The sequence below is a fragment of the Excalfactoria chinensis genome, chromosome 10 (genome assembly GCF_039878825.1).
Source record: "Excalfactoria chinensis isolate bCotChi1 chromosome 10, bCotChi1.hap2, whole genome shotgun sequence".
In the NCBI taxonomy this organism is placed as follows: Eukaryota; Metazoa; Chordata; class Aves; order Galliformes; family Phasianidae; genus Excalfactoria; species Excalfactoria chinensis.
This window is the reverse complement of record NC_092834.1, coordinates 5929192-5956237: the sequence shown is the minus strand read 5'-3', so window position 1 is coordinate 5956237 and position 27046 is coordinate 5929192. Positions and strand designations below refer to the sequence as shown.

General features: G+C 48.3%; 2 protein-coding genes and 1 long non-coding RNA gene across 7 annotated transcripts in view; 1 reads left to right on the top strand and 2 right to left on the bottom strand.

Annotated features, from left to right (window-relative positions):
• Window positions 1-4608, bottom strand: part of AKAP13 (A-kinase anchoring protein 13) — a 188498-nt gene extending 183890 nt beyond the window's left edge. For all 3 annotated transcript variants that reach the window (XM_072345260.1, XM_072345262.1, XM_072345263.1), the window contains exon 1: window positions 4102-4608. The gene's annotated coding sequence lies outside the window, so the exon portion shown is untranslated. The remainder of the gene's footprint in view (window positions 1-4101) is intronic.
• An 11440-nt stretch (window positions 4609-16048) lies between these two features.
• LOC140256558 (uncharacterized) lies at window positions 16049-16859 on the bottom strand. The gene is made up of 3 exons (XR_011904808.1): window positions 16839-16859; window positions 16645-16698; window positions 16049-16123 (listed from the first exon to the last, which is right to left on the bottom strand). It is a non-coding gene; the product is annotated as an uncharacterized lncRNA (long non-coding RNA).
• A 3189-nt stretch (window positions 16860-20048) lies between these two features.
• The window catches only part of SV2B (synaptic vesicle glycoprotein 2B), a 47007-nt gene continuing 40009 nt past the window's right edge, over window positions 20049-27046 (top strand). Inside the window, exons 1-2 of one of the 3 annotated variants that reach the window (XM_072345267.1) lie at window positions 20053-20352; window positions 24119-24257. The gene's annotated coding sequence lies outside the window, so the exon portion shown is untranslated. Of the gene's footprint in view, window positions 20353-24022; window positions 24258-27046 lie in introns of those variants that run through there. The other 2 variants (XM_072345268.1, XM_072345266.1) reach the window with 2 other exon arrangements.

Here is a 27046-nt window from a genome sequence, read left to right as displayed (position 1 = left end):
GATAAAAATCCCAGAGACACAGATGGGACTGAAACACAGCATATCAGGTAGGTTCTCAGCACAGGGTCCAGAGCATCGCCATCGATTGCCACATATCCTGCTCTTCTCCAGGATGATCACTGTAACTCACAAACATCAAGAAGTCTCACCAACATTCATCATCTTCATTTAAATGAATTCACCACCCATTTTATTCCCCCTCCCACTCAAAGGCACCAAAATACCTGAAGTCACAGCTACAGGAGGAAACAGGATCAGCTGCAAGGCCTGTGCTCAGACATCTCAAACAGCACCGAAGAGGAGCAGCTATGCGGGATGCCGTACTTTGAAGGGTATTTTCTCCTTAGACTTCCTCCAAGCCCATGCCCAATATCTGAGAGGTCCCAAACCGGTGCAGCTCTGCACATGGGCTGTGGGAACCATACAGCCATTCCAGAAAGGATTTCAGCTTTTTTTCTCACTCACTACAAAAATCACACAAGAAATTTTCCAGCTTCTGATTTTCAGGTTTCTTCTTTTACATGCGTACAAAAATCTCATTAGAGAACATGACAACATAACACGAGGTCAGGTGGAGCTCCAACAGAATTACAGTTTATTTTCAGCAGGTTATCACACTGCATTCTTTTTTAGGACTGTTGACTACTTAAAAGTCTTTGAGATTACACCCCTTTCCTCAACACTGTGAGTGAACCTAAAATGGTCATAAAGGAAAAAAAAAGATGGTAAAAAACATCAGGGTTTACTTTAGCAGAGGACGTCGATCCTCACTCTGCACAGAGGTGAACTGTAGACTTAAGGAATTTTAAAAGGAAACAACTTAACTTCTAACTCGCAGGCTTATCTCAGTAACATCTCTCATCATCATCATCAGCCATGCTGTAAAACAGGGACAGGCACTGAAGCCAAACACCTTCCTCACTATCAAAAAGCACCAGGGGCATTCAGGGAGAAGTCACCTCACTTGTGTGACAAAGGGAATGGAACAGAAATCCATTGATGTAAGTTGTTTAGGGAGAGCTCTACAGCCTGACTGCAGCACCAAGTTCCCAGCATAGCAGCTTACCCCGGAGCGCTGCCAACATATTTCCTTATCGCTAAGCAAGGGAACTAAGCAGCCAGCTCTGAGGGATGTGCTCTGCCTCTACATCTGCATAAAGGTCATTTGCAAGGGAGAAAGGCAGGTTTAAAAAAAGAAAGAAAGAGAGCATAACATGCCATATCCGTGGCATTGTTTTTCATACAATCAGTAAGGTTGGAAAAGACTGCAAAGACCACACAGACCATCAGCAAATCACCAACCATGCAAACTAAGAGCAGCGCTGCCAGGCTGTAGCACCACGATTTCAGTGTCTGAACACTCAGTGAGCACAAAGAAGGGCTGATTCCCTCCCCACATCTAAACTACTGACAGCAATCTTCAAGGGAAAAGAAACATAAATGAAAGAAGGGAAAGACAGTTTGGTTGTTCATTAAAACCCTGCGGTATCTAGCATGCTGCCAACAAGCTCTGACTTAGAAAAGTGCATTTCCTGGAAGAGGCAGTGCAGGTGGAGCACACCCCTCCCCAAAGTAGGCAGTCTGTATGAGCCACAGCCCCACAGCAGAAATGTACCTACACTACCTGCACCTATCACCTTTATGCCACAGGTGATTAATGCATGCAAACAACTGACATCTCTTTGCCCAGCACTCTTGAACTACTTTCCACCTGTACTACATGCCTGTGTTATCCTCTGGCTGGAAATTGCCACCTCACTCACAATCATGGGGCCACGATCAGTCTATGAGAGCCTTTCAGCCCACTTCCTAACTCCTTCACCCTCCTCCCCCACTACAGCAACACTGAACCCAAGTAGGCACTCCATACTTATCAGCTGCATGGTTTAATTTACTCCACACTATTTATTGCCCATGTGGGGAACCCCTACAGAAATAGCATTATTAGCACTCATGGAGATGGCAGAGATAACCAGCTACAGCTTTGCTTCTAGGGCTGTTTGATAGGCAAGTGGAACACCACCGAACACCAGGCAGGGAAAACTGATACCTGCTGTCCTGGATACAGAGTGGAAAAGAAATAGGTGCAGCAGGCACAGTGACTTACATTGCCTTTTGTTAAGCAGCTCTGTTTAAAACTAAGCCAGCAGAGAACTACACAACAGCAGCCCCTGCCCTTGTAACCAGCAGAGCACACACCACAATAAGCCTACCAGCATTTTTTCCCTCCGGTATAATTTATCGCCCGCTGCCCTACCTCAGGCTTTGGATAGCATAACCAGATTCCTTCAGCTGCACTTAATCCTCCTCTTAGCACAGGAGCGTATCCTGGACCAGAACACAAGAGCAGATCCCGCTGGGAGATTAGCAGTGAGTTCTGTGTAACCCTGGGTCTCCCAGTTCCCCAACACCATGGTTCAAATCCTCCATTTACTTGGCAGGGCTCTGTACATTAGAAGTACTCCTACTGTGCTCCGTTGTCCGAACACACCTTGCCCTCATTTCTTGGGCCATGCCAAGCATCCCTTGGTCACCAGAGCAAGCCACAGGCTGGGACACCAGGCCATGGAACAGTGTGTCCCCACAGAGCCCCATCATCAAGCTGCCTACAGAACCTGTCTGCCCTGCAGAACCCCTCAGCCAAGCCCTGCCAGCAGCAGCCCCAGGGCAGCCCAGCACTGAGAGGACAGGCAGTGCTACGCTCATGCCATATGTGCACAAGACGTGTACAGATCCGAACTCATGCCAGATACCATCACCTTGCTTAATGCTCCCATACCCTGCTACGAGACCTGGGAGGGGGGAAGAGAAAAAAGAAGAAAAGCAAAAAAAAAAGTGAGATAATGTTATTCAGCCCCTTAAAATCAAACTGGGATTGCATGAGCCAGAACTGGCAGCACAAGAGCAAAGCAACTGTCTGAGCGCTGCTTGGGAGCTCTACGTGTCTGACATAGTTCTCCCACATCACATATCTCCATGAGCACCTCAGGTTCGATGGCTGCCCGGGACCACAGGGAGCAGCACAGCTCCCATCTGTCTGCTGCCAGCACAGAACCCCAATCCCTTGAGCAACCACAACCAGCACAGCGTGGCCTTTCAAACTTCTCAAACCACTTTTCGTACACCTGAGCTCCAGGGATAGCACAGCTCAGTGGGCAGAGCCCCTTCAGAGCTCAGCAACGCCGTTCCCACCAATCCCAGCTCCTTTCCATGACTCCCATAGCACAGACACAAACAGCAGATCAATAAAAACTCTGACGGTTTATCAGGTTAAGAAACGCCCAAACTTTGCCAAATCCTCGGCCAGGAATTCCCACATTCGCTTCCAAAGCATCGTAAATTCATTTGAGAGGGACATCAGCGAGCAGCAGCACGAAGACACAAACCAGGCCCGGTGGCAATGACCCTCTGAACAACTTCAGAGCCCCAAAAATACTTCAGCCCCAAAGGTGGGAAAAGCCAACAGCGGGAGTCGCTCGGGAGACTCCGGCACGAAGCGGAGACTTCGGTAGCGATCGACTCGGCTACAAATAAACGAGGAAACAAACGCGAATACAAAGTTGCGTCAGCGCAGCTCGAGGGTTCCCCCCGCCCGCCCCTACATCAGCATATCAATGGTTTGAATTGAGGGGAAGCGGAGGGAGGCTGGGGGCCAGCCTGGGGCTCCAGGAACGTCGTGCGTGTAAGTGTGTATGTATGCATGTACGTGTGCATGGGTGCCGATGTCCCGGGCCGAGCTCGCCACGCTCCGTACCCCCCGGAGCTCGGGGCCGTGCGGTACCGCCGCGGGGAGAACCGTAGACAATAGAGGCGGAGAGAGCAGCGCCGCGCGACGAAATCGACCCAAACTCAGGGAAGAAAAAGCAAAGAACGAGAAAGAAATGAAAGGAAGCGAAGGGACGCGGAGTTGTAAGGAGAAAAGCCCCGAAGAAGAGGAGGAAGAAGGGTGGAAGCCTCGCGGAGAGGCCGGGGGTTCCTCCGCAGCCCCTTTCCGCCGGAGATACCCCGGGAAGATCCCTCCTCCCTTCCGCTTCAGCCGCCCCCCAAAACTTTCTCCCCCACCGCGGCCCTTCGCTAAACTCCGGCGGGACGAGCACTCACCGCGGGGCCCGGCGGGCGGCTTCGCCCCTGGCAGCGGGGCCGGGAGGGAAGGGAAGGGAGAGGGAAGGGGACGAGGGGAGGGGGGGGAAGAGAGGCGGCCGGGCCGGGTGCTCTCCGCCCGGAGAGGCGGGCAGGAAGGAGGGCCGGGGGCTGCGGCTGCAACCTGAGCACCGCCGCCGCGCCCGCCGCGAGCCCGCATGCGCCGGACCCAGAGCCGCCGCGAGCCGACGCGGAGCGGGGCCGCCCCCGAGCAGCGGGTGGAGAGCGGGGGGCCGGGGCCGGGCGGGGAGGTGGTGGCTGTGAGCGGGTTGCGGTGCTCGCTCCTGAGTTTGTGGCGCTGCTCGACGATCCTCGTTTTCGGAGCCACGCTGGGGACACTTGGGGAACACCTGGCGGCTCTGCTGCTCGGTTGGCTCGAGGCGGTGCGCGCGGCTGCTCTGCGGGATTGGTGGTAGCGTTGTGCTTCTGGGGGAAAGGGACGCGGGCAGCTTTGGATGCAGCGGGTTATTTTTGCTTAAAGGGGGTACTTCCAGCACACCAAACTTCAGCTTTACAGCCTGTTTTGCTCGGAGCTACGTTGCTTTCCTTCTCGCCTCCAGCTCTTGTAAAGCTCTCCCAGCGCACACTGCCCAACAGAGATTGCATTCAGCTGTACCCAATCACTGCCCACCTGTCCCGAGCACAAAACCCAGCAGCCCCACTCATGTCCTGCCAAGGCCCTGCGTTGCCCCTCACTGCATTTCCTTAGGGCTTGTTGTTCCTCTGCCACTGCACAGACTGTGAAAGTCTGATCGAGGAACATCTCTGTAATTATTTCCACACTTTGCCCTGGAAAATGGTGGAAATGGCAACGCTGCTGTTAGCAAATACAGAATCGTTTGAGTTGGAAGGGACCCTTAAAAGCCATCTGGTCCAACTGCCCTGCACTGAACAGGGACGCCTACAGCTGATCAGGTGTTCAGAGCCCCATCCAGCCTGACCTGCAGTGTCTGCAGGGGTGGGTCACTGCAAGTGAGCTTCTTGAAAGTAGCAGTTGTTTGCCATGACATAGGTGAGGCGTTACCGCAGGCTGCAGGATGGGACTAAGCTCCCGGAGCTGCTCTGGGCAGGTCAGAGCTCCCTGTCCTATGGGGGGATCTCATACTTCTGCCTGGGATCAATGTGGGGAAAAACTCAGCCAGCCACTGTATCAAATGCCCGGCCATGCTCTCATCAGTGCCCTGCCTTCACCAGGATATAGTCGGTGCTCCACTTCCATCTTCAAGCTGTTAATTCTGTCTTTAAATTGTTGTCCAGCCCCAAATCCTTTATCTCAAATATCCTTCCTGCACCTACATAAAACCACAACCCAAGATGAAGGGATGTTTGTGCAGCAGTGGTGTGAATGCCAGGCAGATCACTTGCAGGCAAATTGCCTTGGATGCTGGTTTCTCCAGTCTAAGTCTGCTTTTCAAATAGCAAGAAATTGAAAAACTAAAGAAATCAGTTTGTCTTTAGTTGCTTCTTTTTTTTTAAGATGTCATAAACTGCTGCAGGGCTTCCTACTTCTTGCTAGGGGATGAGTTTTAAGTCTGAGCTGCACTCATGAATGAGAATGGAATTTGGATCTGCACAACATAATCTGAACATTTGTGTGTAGTGGCATGAATTAGCAATATGAGCGCATTGTTCCCATTTGCTGGAAATTAGCTGTCCTTGCAACTGAATAGAAAACAGAGTTCAATGTAATGATGGGAGCAGCAGCTATTAAAGATTTGTTTTCATGATGTTTAAGCAGCTACAAACTGAGATACACAGGGAGGGTGAGTGTGGCTGACAACAGTGTGCTGGGCTTTGTTCCAGTGCCTGGAAAATGAGGCACTGTAGCTGAGATAGCAGCAGCCACACCTGGAGAAGTTGACCATCATTTTACTTCACACTCTGCCAGTGGCATCCATAAAGCCCCTTGAGCTGTATAATCTGCTGCAAAATTATTGCCTGTGACTGAGGGCAGCCTCCAGCTGAAGTTTCCTCTTTAGGATAGATCTCGGTGTACACACAAAATCCTCAGTAAGGCACAGCAGGCAGACATTGGAATTTGCCCTTAGGACAGCAGATAGCCTGGAGTGACTACAGTAAAAACACCCAAAGCAAAATGCAAACACTGTTGACCTGCACTGTATAATCCATGAAATGTCTGTAATTTCCATGGCTCTCCTGCAGGAAGTGCTGCTCTGCACCTTGCTGTCCCTTGACGCGGAACTCAGCTGCTCATCACTGCCCCATCTGCCCCTCCACCTGCTGATGGGCTGAGCTAACACCCAGCTCTTACATATGTCCCTGGGAGCCCTGATATAAGCGCTGCCTTTTTTCTCCTGGTCAGAAACGTGCACCTGCACGTGTTCGTGGCAGCAACTGACGCTGTGTGTCCCAGCAGAGGCTCGAGCCACAGCACAGCCCATGGCATAGGTGTGGGATGGAAGGCAGGGAGGAGAGGAGACCTGCAGACTGTAAACTGTTAACTGAGCCTCGAGGAAGGTTTTCTTTGGCACTTCAGCTTTACGCTTTGTGCTTTTTCAAAGGACACGGTTAGCAGGCGCCTGCTCTGGGCACTTTGTTCTTTACAGGATGCATTTTAATTTAATACAATTCTATTTCTGTCCTTAGCAATGGTTGTTGTCCAGTTACTTGCAAAGCGAGGGACAGACAAGTCTATGCCAAAAGCCTCTATTGAAAGATCAGAAAACATCAATCAAATCAATTTACAAAACTGAATTATGTGGGACCCCAGGAGTAAAAAATGACAAACACGGAGAATTAAATTGATAGCAGACCAGGATAAAAGCTTTTAGTCAATGCAGGCCATAAAATTAATCAAATGCAGTGTACTCCCTAAAAATTAGAGCAGTTTCCCCATCCCCTGCACTCTGCTCAATTTCAGATCTAAATAACATGCAAAGTAGATTAAAATTAATCAATACAGCAGATCCCACAGTAAAGCAAGTAATCAAGAAAGCAACACATGCATTTGCAACCCATTATTTATTACCATCCCCACGTGTGGCCAGGATGTGAACACATATGGCATCCCTGGCTTCTCTTGAACTGCTGCCAAAGATGATGTGTCTATTTGCCTTTTGTACAAACCAGTTGGAGAAACCCTCAAAGTCGAGGGCATTTGGAGACATTTGCTTGAACCTCGTAGTGATTATAAAGGCCAAAACTGTATCTATAACATGGATGTGGGATGGTATCTTCTCTGTCTAGGACCTTTTCTTGCTTTCAGTGCTCAGATCATCTCTCTTTATCTCTGTGGGCTGGATAAGATTGAGACTCTCAAACAGTGTCTCAAATCTCTGAGGGAGGGAGAGGAGAGTTCTCCAGGTGTTGGGAACCAATACCATGTTGGTGAGGGCAAACATTTCCAGCTTATCTGAGCAGTGAACACGTCTCACCTTTATATCCTTGCATTAAGTACCACCTCAAACTTCTCTCATTGATTTTCATGAAGTTGCCATTGTGGGATGAAAAAGAAGTACCAAAAGAGATGCCTTCCTCAGCAGGCAAACAGGGAGCAGATTTCCTTCCGCTAAGGGGGATCCGTTTCCTTGGATCTCTGTTTTCTCAGAGGAACATCATCTAGAGAACCCAAATCTCTGATCATAGAATCATAGAGTCATTATGGTTGGAAAAAGCCATTAAGATCATCTAGTCCAACCATCAACCCAACCCCACCATGCCCACTAACCATGAAGGTGACCCCACCACATCTTTGGGCAGCCTGTTCTTATACCTCACCAGGTATCATCAACTCCAGGCATATTCACAAAACCTGTGAACATTAACTGCTTAAAACACTGCCCTGCAAATCTCCATCATCAGCCACCCACCATCTGTTTTGCCAACACCAGTGTACTACAACACGTACCTGTGGCAGTTTGTGGTAGTTGGCTTCATGCACCAAGAACAAAGTAGCCTCTCTTTAAAGAAATTCCCAGTGTAGGGGAGCCAGGAAATTCTTCTCCCCATATCACAAAGTCCCTTTTTCTCACGCACCAGCTCTGTGCCTGTTGCCAGCCAGCCCAGCTCTGCAGGATGACATACACCCACCAGATGGTCCCAGCACTTCTGCACCACCAATGCTGATGTGCACAGCAATCAGTAAAAATCCACTGTGCTTTTCCTTGACTTAACACGCTTCCAAATCACAGAGAAATACAAAAGGCCATTGAACATCTCTCTGTTCAGCAGCACGAACAGTTGGCCTGTCGTCAATTGCAGATCTCTTGTGACAGCAGATCAAAATAACTTCAGTTATCAAGAGGAGAAGCAAAGCTGCTTCACCATGCAGTGTAAATGAGTGTTATGTAGAGCCTAGAAAATCAGAGATGCATTGCCACAAATTCAAATGGCAGGAGGGACAGCGGGGGTTTGGGTACTGACTGGGCGCAGTCCTGTAACACTAGACTGCTTCTCAACCACTTCTCAGCAGCCTGAAGAAGCCCATTGCATTGGTGGTGTCAAGAATGGGGTATGGCATCTCTGGCATCTCCGGCTGGGCAAGTTGTGTTTTGTAATACACACTGATGTGCTTTTGTATGGAAGGGATCTATTTCACACTAAGCAGCCGTCACACGGTATTTTTGATCACCACCTGTAAGCAAATCCAAGCAAAGCTCATTCCAAGGTCAGCTGGGTATTTCTGAAGACTTATCTCCAGCCTTGCAGGCTGTGGAGTGGGCCACAGCACCGGCCATCTAAACCTCTGGTAGATGAAACAGAGACAGAGCTGAGCCGTGCTGGCAAGAAATAGATTAGGATCAAACAGCCCCCTCTGTCCCTGCACTGACAGGTGTCCTGGATGGCATTACAGTCTGCAGACTTCTCCAACTAATGAGGGCTTTGTCTTCACAACGTGCATATTAGTTTTGCCAGAAACATACTTCTCCCCTTCGCATGACTTTCCCACCTATTGCCCCCTTCCTGCTTCCCTCCTGCTTTTTTTCATGGTGCCTTAAGATGTGTCTGCCCTGGCAAACAAAGGGTCATGGCAGTGGCTCTTTTGGGTTAACCTCCATCCCTGAGAACTTGTTTGTGGCTGATTAAGTGACCCCGTCACCTGCAACTTTCAGCAAATGCTCTGTTTCCCTTTTTTATTCACTTCTCCCTTCCCCCACTGTCTGCCTGGGGTGGTCAAGAGCAGAAAGCAACTTGTGTGCTTGCAGCAAGAGATCAGAAAGTTGAGAGCCTCCTCATGGAGGAAGATTGCTTGATAGGAGATTAAATGTCTCATAGCATAGAAGCCTTGACTACATAAAATAGTCAGTGCTGCACAGATATAGCATTTGGTGACGTTCTCTCGCGTAACTATACCCTTCAGAGTCCTTTGCTTTGATTCTGAGTCTCTCTCTTTTATAGTCCATTCCCAAAATGTTGGCACTTGTTTTTCTCCTTTGTCACAAGGCAAGAGCACTGGTGCATGTATGTATTCAGCCCCAAACCACATCAGAGGGTTTAGTGTCACACAGAGAGAGAATCAAGCCAACATGCTCCTAACTCTCTGTTCTACTGAGATAGGAAGAAAGGTGCACATCACAAACCATCCCGCAAAGCACGAGGCCTCTTGGTGCGGTGTTACCTTCACAGTTTCTCGCAGAAGACAGCAAAATGACACTTTCTACACATTGGGAGCGCTGTTTATTTGATTGCCTTACGAAGAGCTGTTGAAAGCCTTGATGTACGCAGCCTAACAGGTCTCCTTTGCTATTGTTTGGCTGATTTACACACAGATCCAAATATCAATAAAACCATTTGCAATTCCTTTACATCTGTAGTTACTAAAACCACAGACACTCCTTTCACACTAAGGACCTGTCCTGAAAGTGAAAACCAGAGGCTCACCTCTCAGTGCCAGCACCCAGTCACATCAGCTTGCTGCTGTAATGGCAGGAGATTCCTTTTCTTAGCATCTTTAAAATGAGAAGAGGAACTGAGTTATTCTCTCAGGTTTTGTGGCACCAGAAGAACAAAGCAAACATTGCAGTTGGTGCAGAAACCCTGGTTAAAAATAATAATAATGTTTTGGGCCAGTAGTTTACAGCTGTGCATTTAAAGAACATGCAAAAGACCAAGACATCTTCCTGGGCATTTTGAAAGAATCTGTATTTTAAAACCAATTTAATAACTAAGAAGCCAGAAATAGAACCTTCCTGATTATTTGCTTGCCTATACGCATTGATGACTAGGTGAAGAGCAGCCCTTGAGTTTCTCTGCAGCCATCCTGAGGCTCTCTCTTGGCTCTGAGCTCCACCTGGTCACAGTAAAGCCATTACCTCCATGCATACGCATATCACGTGCCATCCCTGGGCAATTCCCACTGTAACTCAGCATCAGCTGCTTAACAGTAGCAATGAGTACAGTGAATTAAAAAAATAGGGGAGAGGGAAGCACTATTAGTCCCCAGGGGATTTGCTGCTGCCTAAAGCACTGGCTCCTAACATTTTCATACCAGGTCTTGCATCTACTCATAAGGAGCCTTCACTTTCCCCATCAGGGAGGGCAGAAAGTACATAACCTTCAACTCACTCAGGTTCTGGCTCCATATGTCCCACAAGGCTGATGGCAAAGCAGAGTGCTGCCAGTTGGCCTGAAGCCATGGCCATGTGCATGTCCAGCAGCTTCTCCATGTGGCAACGCTGCCCCACCAGTGCCTGGATCCCAGCTGCTCTGTGAGAAGCCATCTCCCACACACGTACACACCCTCTGATGACTGCATTTCCACTTGGAGAGCAAAAAGAGGCGTAACGTCGGCTGGAACAAGCTGAATGTGCTCAGCCACATTTCATCATGACTGAGACAGAACGAGGCACAACATCTCCATCAGAGCACACTGTGAGAGCACTCTGTTCCCCCTGGTACTGGGAGTAATGAGCAGATAAAACACAGGCACAGGGAGCGAGTTTGTCTTCATAAATTTCAAAGGCAGACATTGACAAAATGCCAGATTTCTGAGAAATTAACGTCCTCTTTCATCATCTAATGAAAAAGGCCCTCTGTCTCTTAAAATAACGTTTCAAGCTATTCTAAAACACGCTTACAGTTATTTAAAGAAATCCAGTTATTTTTAAAAGAGCTGTTGACTTTATTGCTGGTGCCCTGCTTGTTTTTCCACAATGGCACCTTTCTGAAAAGTAGCAGTTGCCGTTCACAGTCACCTCTCTGTTTGCTTCGTTAAAGTCGAGGCGCAGTTCAGCTTGACTTTCACAGACCCAAGCCATTTAAAACATCAAAGGCACTCCACATCTTGCTGCACTGCTGGCTACATACAAACAGACCTGCAGAAATATTTTCACAGATTTCAACACGCAGTCCATGTTATATCTTCTTCTTTGCTGAGGCTCTGATAAGAGTCAGCCCAAATCGCCATCAGCTAGATGGAAGGATGGGACTATAGAGGGGACAAAGGCAACGTGCTACAGTCAGGAGAACTGACCATGCCCTGGTTGAAAGGTGGGATCTTCTTGAGGTTACCATGTCTGAAAGACTCAAGAAAATACGTATAATCTTTATACCACGCTGTCTTAAAGATACCTGGGATGGAAAACCAAAGCCTCCTGGGGGTCTACATGTGTTAGCTCTCATTACTGGTGGCAGCTTGGAGCTTGGAGGCAAGGAATTAAGTTGTGCAGCCACCAATATCAGCCTTTGCAGAGAGCAGAAAGGGCTGCTGCAATCCAACCCTGTCTGCAGCATGCCTGGGGGTGCTGGAGCCAAGATGTGACACCAGAAGAAAAGAGGAAAACCTGCACTGGAGGAAAGAGTGCTTGAGAGCCAAGACCAGGCCAGGGACATCAGTCCTGGAGTTATTTTCAAGCATACAGCAGTGGCCTCTACTGGCCCTTATTAGGACATCAGCTTGCTTTTTTTCTGCTTCTCTTCCTGCTCTGCTGCTGCTGCTTGCAGCAATGCCCAGGTTTTGCAGGGCTCCTTTTCTCAAGGGAAAAGTGAGAGCTGTGGAAGTAGAAGTGTGTCTGCAGGAAGCAGGAAAGCATTCATCAGCATCCCTAAACTAATGGGGCTATCTTGGCATGTACAAAAGATGAGTGTAGAGAAATGTGATGAAATCTGACCCATGTTCATGAAGTGAACCTGAAAAAGTGAGGACAATGGGGATAAGCAGCCTGGCATTTTGCAGCACCAATAACCCAGTACCCTTGTTACCTGGCTCAGCTTCTTCCCTGTCCCCTCCATGGGATCCACAAAGGAATACCTCACTCTGCCCTGCAGCATAGGTCACCTAGGAAAAGCAGTGAGAGGCTGGGAGCATCACCCACTGCTTCCCACTCCCTCCTTGGCTGCTCCCCTGCCACCCAGAACTGCTGCTATCCTCTGTGAGCCTTCCGACAGCCACGACTCCTTTAAGACCCTGCCCACACTACTGCTGTATTTATGTATTTATGGCCACCAGGCCAGAGCAGCTGATACATCCCAAACACAGCTAGTGCTATAGGCAGACACGCGGTCACGTGCTGAAAGCTGCCTACATCTGCTTCCCAGCTGCTCATTCCCCAGGGCCATCCAAGAGGATATCGGGTAATGTGGCTAAAGGCCTGTGGGAGAGCTGCGGCGAGATTCCCCCCATATTAAGCAGCCTTTAATTTGGCCCTGGCTGGGAGGAAGTGACAAGGACAATGCAGAGATCAGACACACAAAATTTTTGTGCTCAGTGTGAATATTTTACATGCTTGTCAAGCTGTGCAGTAAACGATGCAGGGCCGTAGCCAGCTGTAATTTAACACAGTGGGATCAATCCAATATGAAGAGCAACAGACTGTATCTTTCCTCCATATGGACATCTAAACAAACGTTTTATTGATTTAAACATTTCTCATCATTTATGGGAACAATTTATCACCGTGGTCCCTTAAAGAATCCTGTTTTCAAGGATCATACAAGCTTTTTCAACCTTAAATGCTTAAAAATCACATCGTCTCAGTCTTCACGTTTTGAGACGTCTCAGTCTTCACATTCACAGTTTCCATGTTTGCACTTGAAACAAAAAGCACTTTACCTCAGCTACTGAACTCAGATGTTCTCCCTTTGCTGGTCTTTCTGATTCAGTCTGCCTAGAAGTCTATTTTCCCCTTGCAGCATCTTCTTTATTCTCTTTGCAGCTGCTGAACCTGCCCCACTTGCAGGCTTCTCTCCTTAAAACTGAAGGGTGAATCCACAAATGCATTGAAAAGCAGAGATTCCTGCTTCATCACAGGGGATGGAAAATCTGGCAAGACTTTGTATTTTTAATCCTGCCTCTGTCTGTCAGTGCAGTAACAGAAGCATAAATCACGAGCCCTTGGTGCTGGGTGGGATTTTGCACTCCGCCAGGCTCTGGTGAGAAGTTGCATTCCCTCAGATTGTTTGTTCCCTTGTTCGTAAGCCAGCAAAACCCATGAAGCTGCAAAGGGTGTCTGCATGTGTGTCTCTGTGTGACTGTGTGTTTGTCTTGGGTCCCACACCCAGCACACCCAGCACAATAACAGCAAAAATGAGGGGATGCTGCAACAGCCCAGCTGTCCATCCGAGAGTTAAAATGTGCTGTTGTACATTGCTGTAAATTGGAGAGAGGCAAAGGCCACATGTCAGGTTAGATGAGTGCTGTTCTTGCCCATCCCTGGCAATGTGTGTGTGACATTTCCATGGGTAAGCATTCCACTGTCAGGGTCAGGCAGCCTTGACCTTCAAGCCTACTGAGCCAAAGGTTGTGTTTGAGCTACTTCTTGGTACCCTTTCATATCTGACCACCAGCCTAAGAAGACAAAGGCTAAAAGGATGCTCTAAGTGTTCTGCCAAGAGCCAGCTCCAAATTGGAAATCAAAATAGCTCCACGCAAAGCTGTGAAACACCCATGTTTTTAAGTCAAACACTGTACCGTGTGGGATGGGGAGCACAACTTCAGCTCTTCAAGCTCTGTGGATCTAAATGCTCAGGAAGGAGCTGAGCACATCCTTCTGCTGCACTAGACGGAGCTGCCTTGATGTCTGTTGTCGTTCCCGTGCACAACTGGACACAGGCAGCAGCAAGTTTTGGAGTGGCAGGTGAGGTAGTTCAGACACGGCTGATGGAGCTCATTCCAAAGTGACATCATTTATCAACAATTCCTAAGAAATAGGTCCTGACTAGTAGCAAGGAGTTGTGCCTCTAGGCAAACAGATGCTGGTTCGAGGCTGTTATCAGGTAAAGTGTGTGGGCGAAAAGCTCCACAGCTTGTCTGTTGCCATGAAAAGAAGCAAACAAAGCAGAGATGAGGCTGGACTATAAGTGGATGAGGCTGCTAGCTGGCTGGCACCACATGCCTGCTAGAGATGGTGATGAGATACTTCCTCCTGATGAGAGTTGGGTATAGGCGACGTGGAAGTATCTCAGCTGTTTGCATGGCAGGAGTTCCAAGGAGAGCGTGCATCTCCAGATCCAGGGGCCCAGCAATCCCTAAGGTAAACAGTGCTGAGATGCAGGGTGAGAACAAGTTGGGTTTATTTGTGCTGCTGAAGGGATCATGCTGGAGTCTGCAGGCCAGTACAGAGGTGTGCAATGAGCCCCCATCACTGCCACGTCAGCTAGCTCTGTGCCTGTATCCTGACCTGAGAGGTTACCAGAAGGCACCAGAGATCTATTCATGACCTGATGAGTTGAGACAAATGAACATCAGGCTCTCACAAAGGGAGTTTGAGGGTCAGAACTCTCTTTTTCTTTTTCTTCTTAAAAAAAGTAAAACAAAGAAAACGTTCACCATTTGGCCAGGGTTGGTTGGTTTTTCCAGCTCTTCTATGTCACTTTTGGGCATCCAAAACATGGGAAGAAAAGAACTCAGGAAGAAGCTTTACATGTAGACACAACACATTGCAAAGACTGCCAGCACATTGCAAGGCAGTGATTTCAAGCAGCGTGAATGGAGATCCTGTCCTTTGCCCTCCCCTGTTTTGTGCACAGAAGTGTTATGCTTGCAGAGGAATACAGCAGCTGATTGTTTGCAGCACTGGGAAACAGTGCAAGTTGGGAGTAAAATGTCTAGGCAGCAAGCATCTGGGCAGATGCACACATATGGTGAAGGGAGGTGATTAAGGGAGTGGGGTGAGTTTTGCACATGGTCTGCTTCCCAGTCTGTTAGAGAAAATGGGTAGAGGTGAGGCTGCAAAATGAGGTCAGGAGTTGAATCTGCATTGCCCTGGCAATGCCACAGCACCCATTTCCACCATTCAGTCTCCAAAACGTTAGGGATATCTGGCTGTTTTCATGTCTGGCAAGGACAAAGGAGGCTTGGATCCCTCCCTGGCTCAGTTGCATGCATGTACATGAAAATTGTGTTCCTGGAATGTCTTTTGGAACTGTAATGAAGAAAACTCACCTCATGGAAGAAAGAGCAGGATGAGCTTACCTGTGTGAAGATGGAGAAGCAGTGCTCCACCAGGAGAGGAGCTCCTTCCTGGTGCAGCACTTCTCAGTATGCCATATATCCCATGGTGAAAGGGTAGGTCTCTAAAAATACACAGGCTTACTGATGTGTTTGATACAGCACTGAGGTTATCACATATCCTACAAAGGGAAGGACATGGACAGAGGCTGCTACTGTATTAGTCTTCTGCATATCACTTAGCAGTGCAAGCAGTGTGCTTCCCAGTAAGCATGAAAGCTTTGTTGTTGTTTTATGTTGGCGCTCCACAGCTATGTTTAGAAGAGCCATGTACATGATAGTGAGCATCTACTTGGTCTCCTTGAGGACATGTACAGGTGACCATGCCCAGATCTTGCACTGAGGGCAGCAAACCAACAGATGCCCCAGAAGCTCCAAACAGTGTTGAGCCCCATCTCTGACATCGTTTCAGCTTTCTTGCTTCCAGCTGGACAAGACAAAAGCATCTTTATCAACACCGAGCAAACCTGTGTGCCCATCCCTACTGTGAGGATCAAACCCCATGTGTCTTGGCAGTGCTGTTTGTGGTCACACGCTGACCTGTCAGGCTGTCTGACACCGCATTTCCACTTGTAGCTAGAGAGGATATAAACATGAGTCACAGAACTTGCAAACTGTTCTCTTCATTAGCTCCAATAAAAAAGCAAAACCAAAAGTTTGTGGGTTTCCTTTGCAACCTACCCCGGGGGGCTGGCTGAAAGGGAGGAGTCTATCTCATCTCAGCTAATGAAACTCTCATTGCAAGGCACATGTGCACACGCAACTGGCATCCAGCTGGCTCCGGAGGGAAGAACAGGGGTTGGGAAACGAGCAGCTGTGGGGTTTCTTTTAAGAGCAAATATCTGAGCGGCTGCCCGAGGGACAACCAGGTGGCAGGCAGGAATATGGATGGCTCCTCATTACGCTTGTTAATATACAGCAATAGCTAGCTAGCTGCTATGGGTGCTTGGGATCAGCCAGACCCCCTCCGCCATGTTGCAGCCAGCAGGCGCTCTAAGCCCGCTGGGCCGCGCTGCTGCTGCCCCCTGCTGGCCCGCGGCGCTCGGTGCAGCTGCCCTCGCTCCATCCCTGCTGCTTCTACCACGTTTTTACTCCACCTTTCACCAAGGGAGGCCCCTCTGCTTCCCTCCGGGACATTCAGCAGAAAGTACCTTCAGAAAGGGGGGAAAAAAAAAAAGAAAGAAAAATATGAAACACAACCTTCCCCCCCTCCCTCTTTGTCTCTCCCTTTCTAGTATTGCAGCTCCATATAAAATGTCTTTGTAATATAATATAGCACATTCTCTTACACCTTTAGCTGCCCACATAAAACGGAGTGCTCCTGAAAGTCACCCAGATGAAAAGCGTGCTGCTGGGTGGAAACAAGGGCAGGCCTTGGAGTGTAGTGTTATGGGCAATTAAAAGTGATTAACAGCCCTGCAGCTGCAGGTGTGGGGGGAGCGGGATGGAACTGCCTGTGACCAGCAGCTCCATGGTAATGGGGACAGAGAGAGAGAGTGGGTTTGGGGTTAATGTTTGTTTAATGTAACAGAGAGAATGTGTGTCTATCACTGCTTCTTCTAGCATGCTCTGTCTGTTTTCTGCCCTGCTCTCCATGGATAGCCATGGATTTGCAGGGGATGCATGCAGGTTTTAGGCTGTCACATTTTCTCCCTCATTTCTCTCCAAATTAATACCTACAAACACGTGCAGAGCAGGCTGTAATGTTAAAGTGTTGATAAGAGCCAAAGTGCACCATTGTAATAATTCCTTTCTTAATATTACACGCAGCCCATAAAAGCACAGTCTCTCAACCACTGGGCTGCCATACAGCACAACAGCATCTCTTCCATTTTCCACTTTCTACTCTGTGAATTCCCACCAATAATGGTTAATTTAATTCCCAGCAGCTTCCAATCTCCTGACTCAGCCCTCTCTGGATAACAGTCAGGCATGAACATAACAAAGGCTGTTAAATATTAATGCCAAGGTTTTGTCACCGGTTGTGCTATTAACACATAGGGAACCATTCATCCTTGCCATATAAACAAGCTCTGCCTAGCACCTTAGTGCTCTGCAAAGTCATTGCTGACCTGATAATGCATCCTTCCTCGAAAGATACAAAAACAGAGGAAGAAAAAGCAGTTTGAACCGCTTTTCAATGGTTCATGCAGTTTTATTCGGGGTTTTAAATCTCAACTAACAGAACCATTAGCCAAAGTAAGAAAACAGGGGTGATGTTTAAGGTGATCCTGATAAGGATGCAGCAGAGCAGAGCCTCACACGTGACAGTGCTATTCAGTGGGTCTGATGCTGTCAGCACAGGTCCTGCTGTGCAGCAAGACTCATTCTTCAGGTGTCACGAGTGTTGTTCTGTTGTCTGAGCAGCTCTCAGCAGTGCGCCCTATCCAACAAGAAGATGGCCTTCTGGCTTTGCTTTAGTTTCCCCTGTAAGCCTTCCCAGTAGCATTTGAGAAGCTGCTGAAGAGTGGCACTCTGATTTTACGTGGCTTCACAGCACAGCTGCGGTTAATGGAGGGAGGCACAGAGGTGCAGAGGTAATTACAAGCACTGATGGTTACAGTGATAAGAATCATCTCTCCGGTTTATCATCCCCTTTCCTATTGGTCCTGCAGTGGTGTTTAATACAAGTTTACTCTAGCTAGATCTATCCTGCATAGAAAACAGAAGGTAATGCAGATGTAAGTAATGCAGATGTGGATGCAGGAGCTCTGCTAGGAGTTATGAACAGCCCAGCAGAGCCAGCAGGGTGCTGTTTTGGCCATGCTACTGTGTTCCTCCCTCTCCTGTGATGTCACCTGCAAGTGCAAAGCAGCATGAGGCAGAGCAACCTTCCTCCACTGTGGCTGCAATGGGCTTCAAAGAGCACCTCTGGGGCTACCCTAAAGTTCCCTCTGGTGAAATGTAGTCATGGAAGGAGCATGACCCACATGAGGTTCAGTGTGTTTGACATAAAATAGAACTGCTGTGGTTTGAAACATTTGAAGAATTAATGAGCTGAAGGTCTGGCAGGAAGAGTGACATGTATGCAAAGCGATTCTCAGCGGCACTGTGATAGATTGCCTTGCTTTTTAGTTTTGCCATAGCCTTGATATTTGGCCTACAGCATCCAGGAGAGATGATAATAATTTGACTTCTGAAGTGCTCCCACATCAAAGCAATCAGTGCACTGCACCAAATGCAAAATGCAATTAAACTAATGTGTCGCGCGAGGGAGAATAAAGCTGAGCCTCAGATTTTAGTTCAATTTTTTAAATGAGTGGGTGTGAAAATAACCACATTAATCATCTACTGAAGTTCTCGTGTGGAAGCGATGCCACCAGCACAGGAGTTGCACCAGCAAACAGTGTGATAGAAGAGAGGATTTTCAGGCCCAGGTTAGAATGCTGTTAACAATTACAAACGCATCTGAGTTGGAGATTCACACCAGGTGAACTGAGGTGGGTGAACGGGCTGCAAAATACAGGACAAAGAGACCTTGGGAGCATCCAAGTGATGACTCCTTGTCTCATATGGGTGGGGAAACTGAGGCACAGGTAAAGCTATGGCTTTATGGCTGACTCCTGCTGACAGAGCTGGGAGGAGTGGCTGGACTTACAGTCAAAATCTACCAGAGAAAGTTTTTATTCTCCGTTATCTGGACTATTTGGGGCACTTCTATACACAGAGATGTTGCAGGGTGTGCCCCCATCCCCTGCAGCACTGGCAATGCTTTCTTATTATTATTAATTCAGTGGGCCCATGCAGAATATGCCACACTGCAGTCTGGTGCCTGGAAGCAGGCTGTTGAGCAGTCCCCATCATGACCTAAGCAAGCTGGGATTATAACTGCATTGGAGTGAGCAAATGGTACAAAATCAGTGGGGAAATGCTGGGGTATCAGCTCAGCCTGAGTTCTAAGCTTCTAGGACTGAAGCCCACATAGATGGAGCCAGTGCAGAGTTGTCTACCTGGAGAACAGCTCTGCAGTGCAGCCAAGCTCGGTGTGCTTCATTCCTCAGTAAAATGCCTCTTTGCATTACCTGATTATCTCTTTAAATCATAGAAAGTTTGTAGCAGAATAAGTTCCACACATAGTGTTTTGTGAGCACAAAACTGCATGGGCACTGAGATTTTTTCTGCTGTTGGTGTTCCAGCAATGGGCTCTCAATTACAAACACGAGGGGGCTGAGAGCAGAACAGGTTTATCCTGCAATGGGGCTGTCCCTGAAATGTGGCACACAGAGCATCATCTTCCATAGCCTCACCCCCTGCTCATTCCAGGGTCGGGGTCTTGCATGCAGCGGTGGAGTGAATAAAAGTGGAGAGAGAGAGGGAGGGTGCCAGAATGATACCCCGTCATGCTGGGATTCCCTTCTACTTCCAGCCAGAAGCACGCCTGCATGGCAGCAATAGCAATAATAACAAATATATGTATTTTTAAATACCCATGTAATGCAGAACTCTGCTGGAGAGCTGTAACGTAAGGCAAGGGGCTGGATTTGATTAACGTGATGAAATTACACAAGCTTCTCCTTTCTTCCTCCGTGCCTGTCGAGCAGCATCTCGCTCTCTCCCCATCCCTCTGTTCTCTCTCTTCTTGCTCTGCAGCGGGGCTGGGGTGGGCAGTGCAGGGAGGTAGGGTAGGCAGCCCCCCCGCTTCTCTCTCTGCCCTGGGTTCCCCAGATCCCGGGATCCCCCCTTTGGCTGCATCATTGACATGCAGCACCCAGCAGGGCTGCATCACCGCTAGAGGAGATGCTGGCACGGAGCCTCCCGCTGCACCGCGCAGCAAACAGGATTGGCTGCAACTTGGGGTACCCAAGGTAAGAGCAAAGTGTTCCTTCTCAGTGCTCAGGGTGGGGGGGTGGGGGGGGAGGAGGCTGGAAAGGAGTGAGAATATGCTGCCAAAAAGCCAGCAGCTCCTGGGGGCTTGATGCTGAGTGCTGGAGAGGCAGTGCAAGAGGCAGGGAAAAGCTCTCTCTAAAGATAACACAGAAGGTGCTGCTGAAAATGAGGATGCTCGAGGAGGTGGTTGATGTCTGAGCTGTGCTGAATCCACGGGAATCATTGGGGGGCACCGTTAGTGCAGGGAGATGGAGGGGGAAGCAGCAATTCCATCTTGCCCCGTCACGCTGCCCAGCTCTGTGCTCACTAAGAGCTGCTGCCCTTTATCTTCTTAACTTGGGTTGAAGCGATTTGTAAAGAGCTGTTCACAGTGCACATCCAGGTTGGGGTGGGCTGCCGTGTCTGTCTCTGTGCCTGTGTGAATGTTGCACCCTGGGCTGGGTGCAGGTGTGCAGCACCCTGCATGCACCGACCCCACACACACTGCTGCCCACCCAGCTGCCAGCACACCTACGGGTCGTCCTCTTGTTTTTATCCTTCCCATCCTTCTGGGAGATCTTAAAGACAGCTAAAACTGAAACCTGCCGTTTGTCAGCTGTGTTAGGAAGGATGAAGGTACACAGAGAATGAAGCATGGGGAGCTGGCAGGGCTTGTACTCTGAGCAGGGCTGTCATGGGATGTGGGTTCTCAAGTGGGAAGTTCCTGTGCATGTGTGCATGCACCTGTTCCTTCCCTATGGCACATCCAGACCTACAGAGCTGTAGGGACTGTTGTTTTTTTTTCTCTTACAGAACAATTGTTGTTTAAGGGGAATGTTACTCGTGTATCTAGCTGCAATAATATAACCAAACCCACTGAAATCCCATTAAAAATCATGGGTAGGAACTGGATTCATAAGTAAGTTTAGTTATCATCGATCACCTCTCAGGAAAAATAGAGTAAAAACCCAATGATTGTACTGTATGGGTGAGGAGGATTGCAGTGCTCAGGGAAACCTGTGCTGTGTTGAGATCAGGCACTTTTAAGCACAGCACCAAGGCTTAAAGGGCTTTCCTGCCACAGGCAGAAATTACAGCGAGTGCAGCACATCCTGAAAACTGCTGCCTCATGTCTGTTCCGGTTCCCCAGCATTATCCTTTGGGAGAAGAGAGAGGAAAAGGGTTAATGCTTTGCCTTATGTAGCCAGATGCTGAATGCACAGTAAAGACTCTGTGTCTTCTTAGGGCGCAGTGCTGAGCCAGAGGTCTGACCCTGCAACAGAAAGAGGGAAGGGCACCCATGAGGTCCTGGTGGGCTTCTCCCAGTACCTCCTCCCTGCAGGGCCCTGCTGGAGAGCCAAGCCCACTTGTATCAAATGGAGTCACCTTTGGTTTTCCTGATATGTTTTTGCAAAGGTGTAATGGGAGCACTGGGGGAACCATACAAGAGCATCAAAGCCAAGTAGAAAGCATCCATCGATAGACAGCTTCCCTGGTCATCTCACCTGGTCATCTCACCCCTTGGAGCATCAGTATGGTTTGCATCCACTCATATTCTGGGACATCAATCAGTGAAAATCTCTGTTACCTGATTGCTGTTTCTTGAGGGAGCTGAGTTGGAGGTGTAAGTCCAGCTTTCATGTATCCCTCTGCCAGACACAGCTGGGTGCTACTTGAGCACCAGCCAAGCAGCCTCGCCTGTGAAGATGATCTCTGTAAACCTGCCTCAGTGCCAGCCCCAGCTTCTTCTTCTCCCACTCCTGGCCCGATGACCAAATCCCAGGGTGAGGAACAGTCTTGCTGTGGAAGCTGGAACCAACCTCCAAGGTCTTCTTTCTGCATTGTCAGCCTGGCAAATTAATTTTTCACGTCATGAGCTGAAACTCATGAAATTGTTCTTGTCTGAGAAGATTATGGAATTACTCCCATGCTAATCGATGCATTAATGTTACAGTGACTAAAAGTCCCATTAGGGCTTTGACAGTCAAATAAAGACACTGGAGGATAAGGCAGCCTGTGGTGGCTGTGCCAGACCTCACTTCATGTCTGCAGCAGATGGGAGGAGGAGAATGGCTGAAGCTCCCCACTTCATTCCTCCTTCTGTGGGGGCAATGGGGAAGGCACCACAACATCTAGTGCTTTTCCTCCTCTGCAGCTCTCCAGCAGATATCCATCCTTGGGGCAGCTCTGCTGGTTGCAGCATCCTGCTGTGGGATTATCTAAGATTAGCTCTACCCTTCTTTCCTCTTGAGGCATTGATGCCATGCTGTGTAGTTTTGGACCATATACATGGTAAACAGCATAGCCAGGACCTCAACAACTAACCCCTGGGGTGAGACGGGGCAGAGCACAGGAGCTGCAAGGCAAAGGGAAGGCTGCTCTATATTTGGGTGTGGGATCTGCACAGAAGGGCTAATCCTCTTTCCTCGAATTATCCATTCTGAGGATTAGACTGCGTTAAACCCCCTGGGCCTCCCCTGATGGAAAGGGACAGGGCTGGGGGTGCAGGCAGGTTGCTGATGACTCATGGCTGCTGGCAGCCCTGCTGAGCTCTCCTGGAGGTCACTGGGGGCCCAAACACAGAGTAACACATGAGTGAGGCTTGGTAATAAAGGGGACATGGTGGAGTCCCAATTAAGAACACTGAGCTTTATAAATAATGGCAGAGATGAGGGAGTGTGACAGAAGGTAGGAGGAAGGACAGGAGATCCAAAGCTGCACTTTCCAGAAGTGGAAGAGCCTCACCAGACATTTCCAAGCTCTGTCTTTGTTAATCAGAAAAATGAATGCTTTTTGGGTTGCAGCCAACGCATCTGAGATGCTTCCAACCTACCTTCTCTGGCTGGCTCTGGAAATGTGGTTCTGGGGACAAGTTCAGGTTCATCTGTTTGCAGTGCGAATGAATCACTGTCAGTACCCCATTAAAACATTGAAGGGAGGCCAATAATACAGCTCAGGGACAGTGTGTAGGAGGAGTAGCGTGTGAGGAGGGCAGCAGTCGGAATGGCACCAAAAACAAAACGGGGATCTGCTGCTGTTTCTCCTGGTCTGGGAGGCTGAGGTAGGTGGTACAAGCGATGATCTGAGTCTGGACTTGTCATGGGGCCATTGCTTTTCGTCAGCCTTTGGAAGGTGGAATCTATCTCAACATTGGTATGGTCTGCCTTCCTTTCCTGCATTTAAATCAGTTAACTCCATTCCCTCCATTCATCCTACATGACCCAAATCAGGGATTAGACCCAATTGTATTTTCTTCTTCCCAGAACCGAGGCAAATGGGAAGCCTCATTTTAATGTTCAGCATTCTCAGCATCTAGAGGCTGTCATTTAAATAACTCCAGAGCAGCTTCATTTGAACAGGGAACAAATGACTGTGCTCTCACCTCCCATTTCAGAAGGGAAATACCTTTGACAGTGCATGAGGTAAGAACTAGAAATCACCAGGAAAAGCCTGGATAGAAAAGAGAGAAAGAGCAAAAAAAGGGGGGAAGACCATGGGAAACCTTTGCCTTTAACGTGAGCTAGTGCCTTTCCTCCCTGCGTCAAGCATCCTCAATTTCCTGTTTAACTTAAAGTCAACACATCTGTCACGTTAGCATCTCCCGCTGCCTGGTTCCCCTGAGCCACCCCCTCCCATCTGCTCTGCCTCCAGCCTCCCCCTGCTCCTATTGCTTTGTGCCTGGGGTGTGCGTGCATGCGCCTGTGTTTGCTATTGCCTGATGGACTTTTCCACTGCTTGTTCTCCGGTACCTGGATGCGGGCGCAGTGGGATGATCGGCTTGGCTTGCAGAGCATTTACTTCTAATCTCCGGCAGAAAGGGGGGACCCTTTCAGGAGCAGCTCTGCAGGCTGGAAAGAGGGGAAATGGCTGGTGAATGGCTGCAGTGAGATATTTCACAGTTCTGGTAAGAGATGCTTTTCTTTTTGGTCCCTTTCTGGACAATCGGTCGGGATTTAAAAGTAGTAAGATTCAATGGGGTAAAAAAAAACAACAAAGGGAGGGGAGGTGAAAAAACAACAGAAAAGAAAAAATAAAATCAACAGTGAAGGCAGTTGTGTTTGTACTGAAGCTTTTCCAGGGGTCAGTGCCCATCAAAGCAATTTAATGACTATTAGTGAGAGGCTGGGAGCTGAGCAGATCAGACAATGCATGTGCCCAGGCAGTTGTAGCAGTTTTAACTCCTGTACCATTTCATTGCCTGCTTGGAATCTTCATTTCTGTGCTATTTCCAGCTTGGTTGGGGGCACACTGTGAGCTGATGGGCTGACACCAGCAGTGCTCTCCATGGGGTAATAATCCTGGATGAGCCAATATCCAAATGCTGCTTTTCTGTCCTTTGCAGGAGCTTTGGAAGGTCATTCGTGAATTCTTGCCCCTAAGTTGATGCATAAAGCCTGTCAGATTTTCTAGCTGGTAAACTTTCTCCATTGCAGAGTCCATGTGGTTCCTTGAAACCAGCCCCTTAGGCACTGAGAATAGCTGATATATAGGGAGCATAGAGAAAGATGCTTGGAAGGAAGGGTCTGGCTGGACTATGCTGCTATCTGATATCCTGAAGGAGAGATCTATGAGCCAGTTTAACTCTCACGACTTCCACAACGGGCTTTTTGCACCTAATAGCAGAGCTCTGACACCGGGGATGAATTTAGGGACCTTGCCTAAAGAAGATCAGGGAATAAAAAACCTAAGAGCAGCCTTAGCAACCTGATGGTATCGAATCCACAGAGCTCTGTACATAATGTTCCTCTGCTGAGAAGAAAAAAAGAAGAGGGGAAAAAAAAAAAAAAGAGAAAAATAAAGGAAAATTAACAGGGTGATGAAGCTTTGGCTATTTTGCTGACAGCACACAGCTATGACCTTCTGGACAGACCTGTGTTCCATCCAAATGCTGGTGCTTTGATCCAGCAATTCCTAAGGTTATTCAGTGAGAGGAGGCTTTTGGAGTCCTTTGGCTTCTTGATAGCAGTGTAAATTATTTCTTGGTTTATTTACAAGTTTAAAGACAAGAAAAAACAACGCTCCTGGTGAAAATTGCAGGGGTGATTTGGTTATAAACATGTTCCTACCATAAAGTGTTCATACAGAAACCTCCACCTGCAATAAATTCACATGTGTTGTTCTCCTTGATGGCAGCTACTGTGACACTTGGGGTGAGGACTGTGCTTCTTGTGCTCAATCGAGAGCAGCCTTGGAGTTTCAAGCACCAGTTACATTATACCTACAGGCTCTTCCTCTTCTAAGCAGCAGGTCTTGGCTTTGATGGTTGTTTCTCGTGGGCTTCAGGGTGACATCTTCTGTGCAAGATCTGTGCCTTGTGAGCAGTGGGTGAAGTGCGTACAGAAACGAGGAGTGAGCTTTGCATGACTGAATCCCTGCCTTGTGTAAGGAGAGAGTGCAGGAGCTGCCAAACGTGTTGTCTTTGGAGAGCTTGATGATTGCATATGTAGGGAAATCTTGAATAAGGCAGGTTTTGTTTCCCTTTACTGAGGATCACAGAGTCTCTCTGCTATCTGTTGTGTGTCTGTGCACCTGACATTTCTCCCACGTTCAGCCTGAGCCCTTGGCCAGCAGTGACTCTGCTTTCCTGATCTCTGCTGCAGTGCTGCCTGGCAGGGTTAATTTCCCTTGCGTGATTAATGGCTCTGTAACAATTATAAGGAGAAAATCCTCATACTCATCTGTGGTAACGTTGGTACATCTGCCAAAATGAGATTCCAGGGCCACATTAATATTGCAGTATGCCAGATGTATAGATTTCTTTAACATCTCAAAGGTATTTCCTGAGGGATGCTGATTTGTTGTTGGGGGAAAGAAGGAGAGACACTGAAGTCTTTGGCTGGGGACTTCTGCTTGAATTCCAGTCTTTTCTCAAGGACTTTTGGGCTGTAGAAGCTAGATTTCTCTAGTGCAAAACCTACCTTGTAAGGGCAGGGTGTCACATGGGATCCTAAATGAAGAATATCCTACATCATTCTTGTGAAGATACCTAACATCAATGTAATTATCTCTTCTGGACAAGGTAATCAAGGAGATGGAAGATGAAACCTTTCTTTGCCAGGGAGAATTCTGCACTACTTGAGTGGAATTGGAATCCAGTCACCTCGTGCTTGTCTGTCCAGATTTTTCTTACCACATCTGCTAAGTTATTGCCAGTTATTTGTGTTTTAAATGAGGGCTTCCACCCACACAGCCCATCTGCTCAGCGTGTTTGTTCTTCCTGTGCAGTCACGACTTTGTGATCACGTTTATGCCAGTAGATGCATTCTGGTGTTTGGTGGCAGAAGAAAGCTGGGGAGCAAGGTGACCTTATGGTCTGGGATGAATTAGAAAGAAGGGTTGGGTCAACAGAGGGTGTAGAAGCCTCATAGAAGAGAGCTGAGCTTGGGTAAAGGAGCCTGGAAGTTCAGGCCACTTGAAAACAATAGTTTTTTCCTAGCACTGTTCTAGTAGATGGTTATGATCAGACTTAAAGACTCCCCCATGTCTAAGGTGACACAGGTCTCTTGTGCTTGTTCTGGGATGCCTTAATCCCAGAGAGAAGGAAGAAGTCAAGGCTTTACTTTGGAGGCGGATGAAATGTGAAAGTACTTTAGAGTATTTGGATTTGCCTCAGTGAAGCAAAGGGGTTCCTGGCTTTCAGAGTTATTTTCTGCTCTTGGTGTTATAGACCTGGGGACATGGCTGTAGATATGG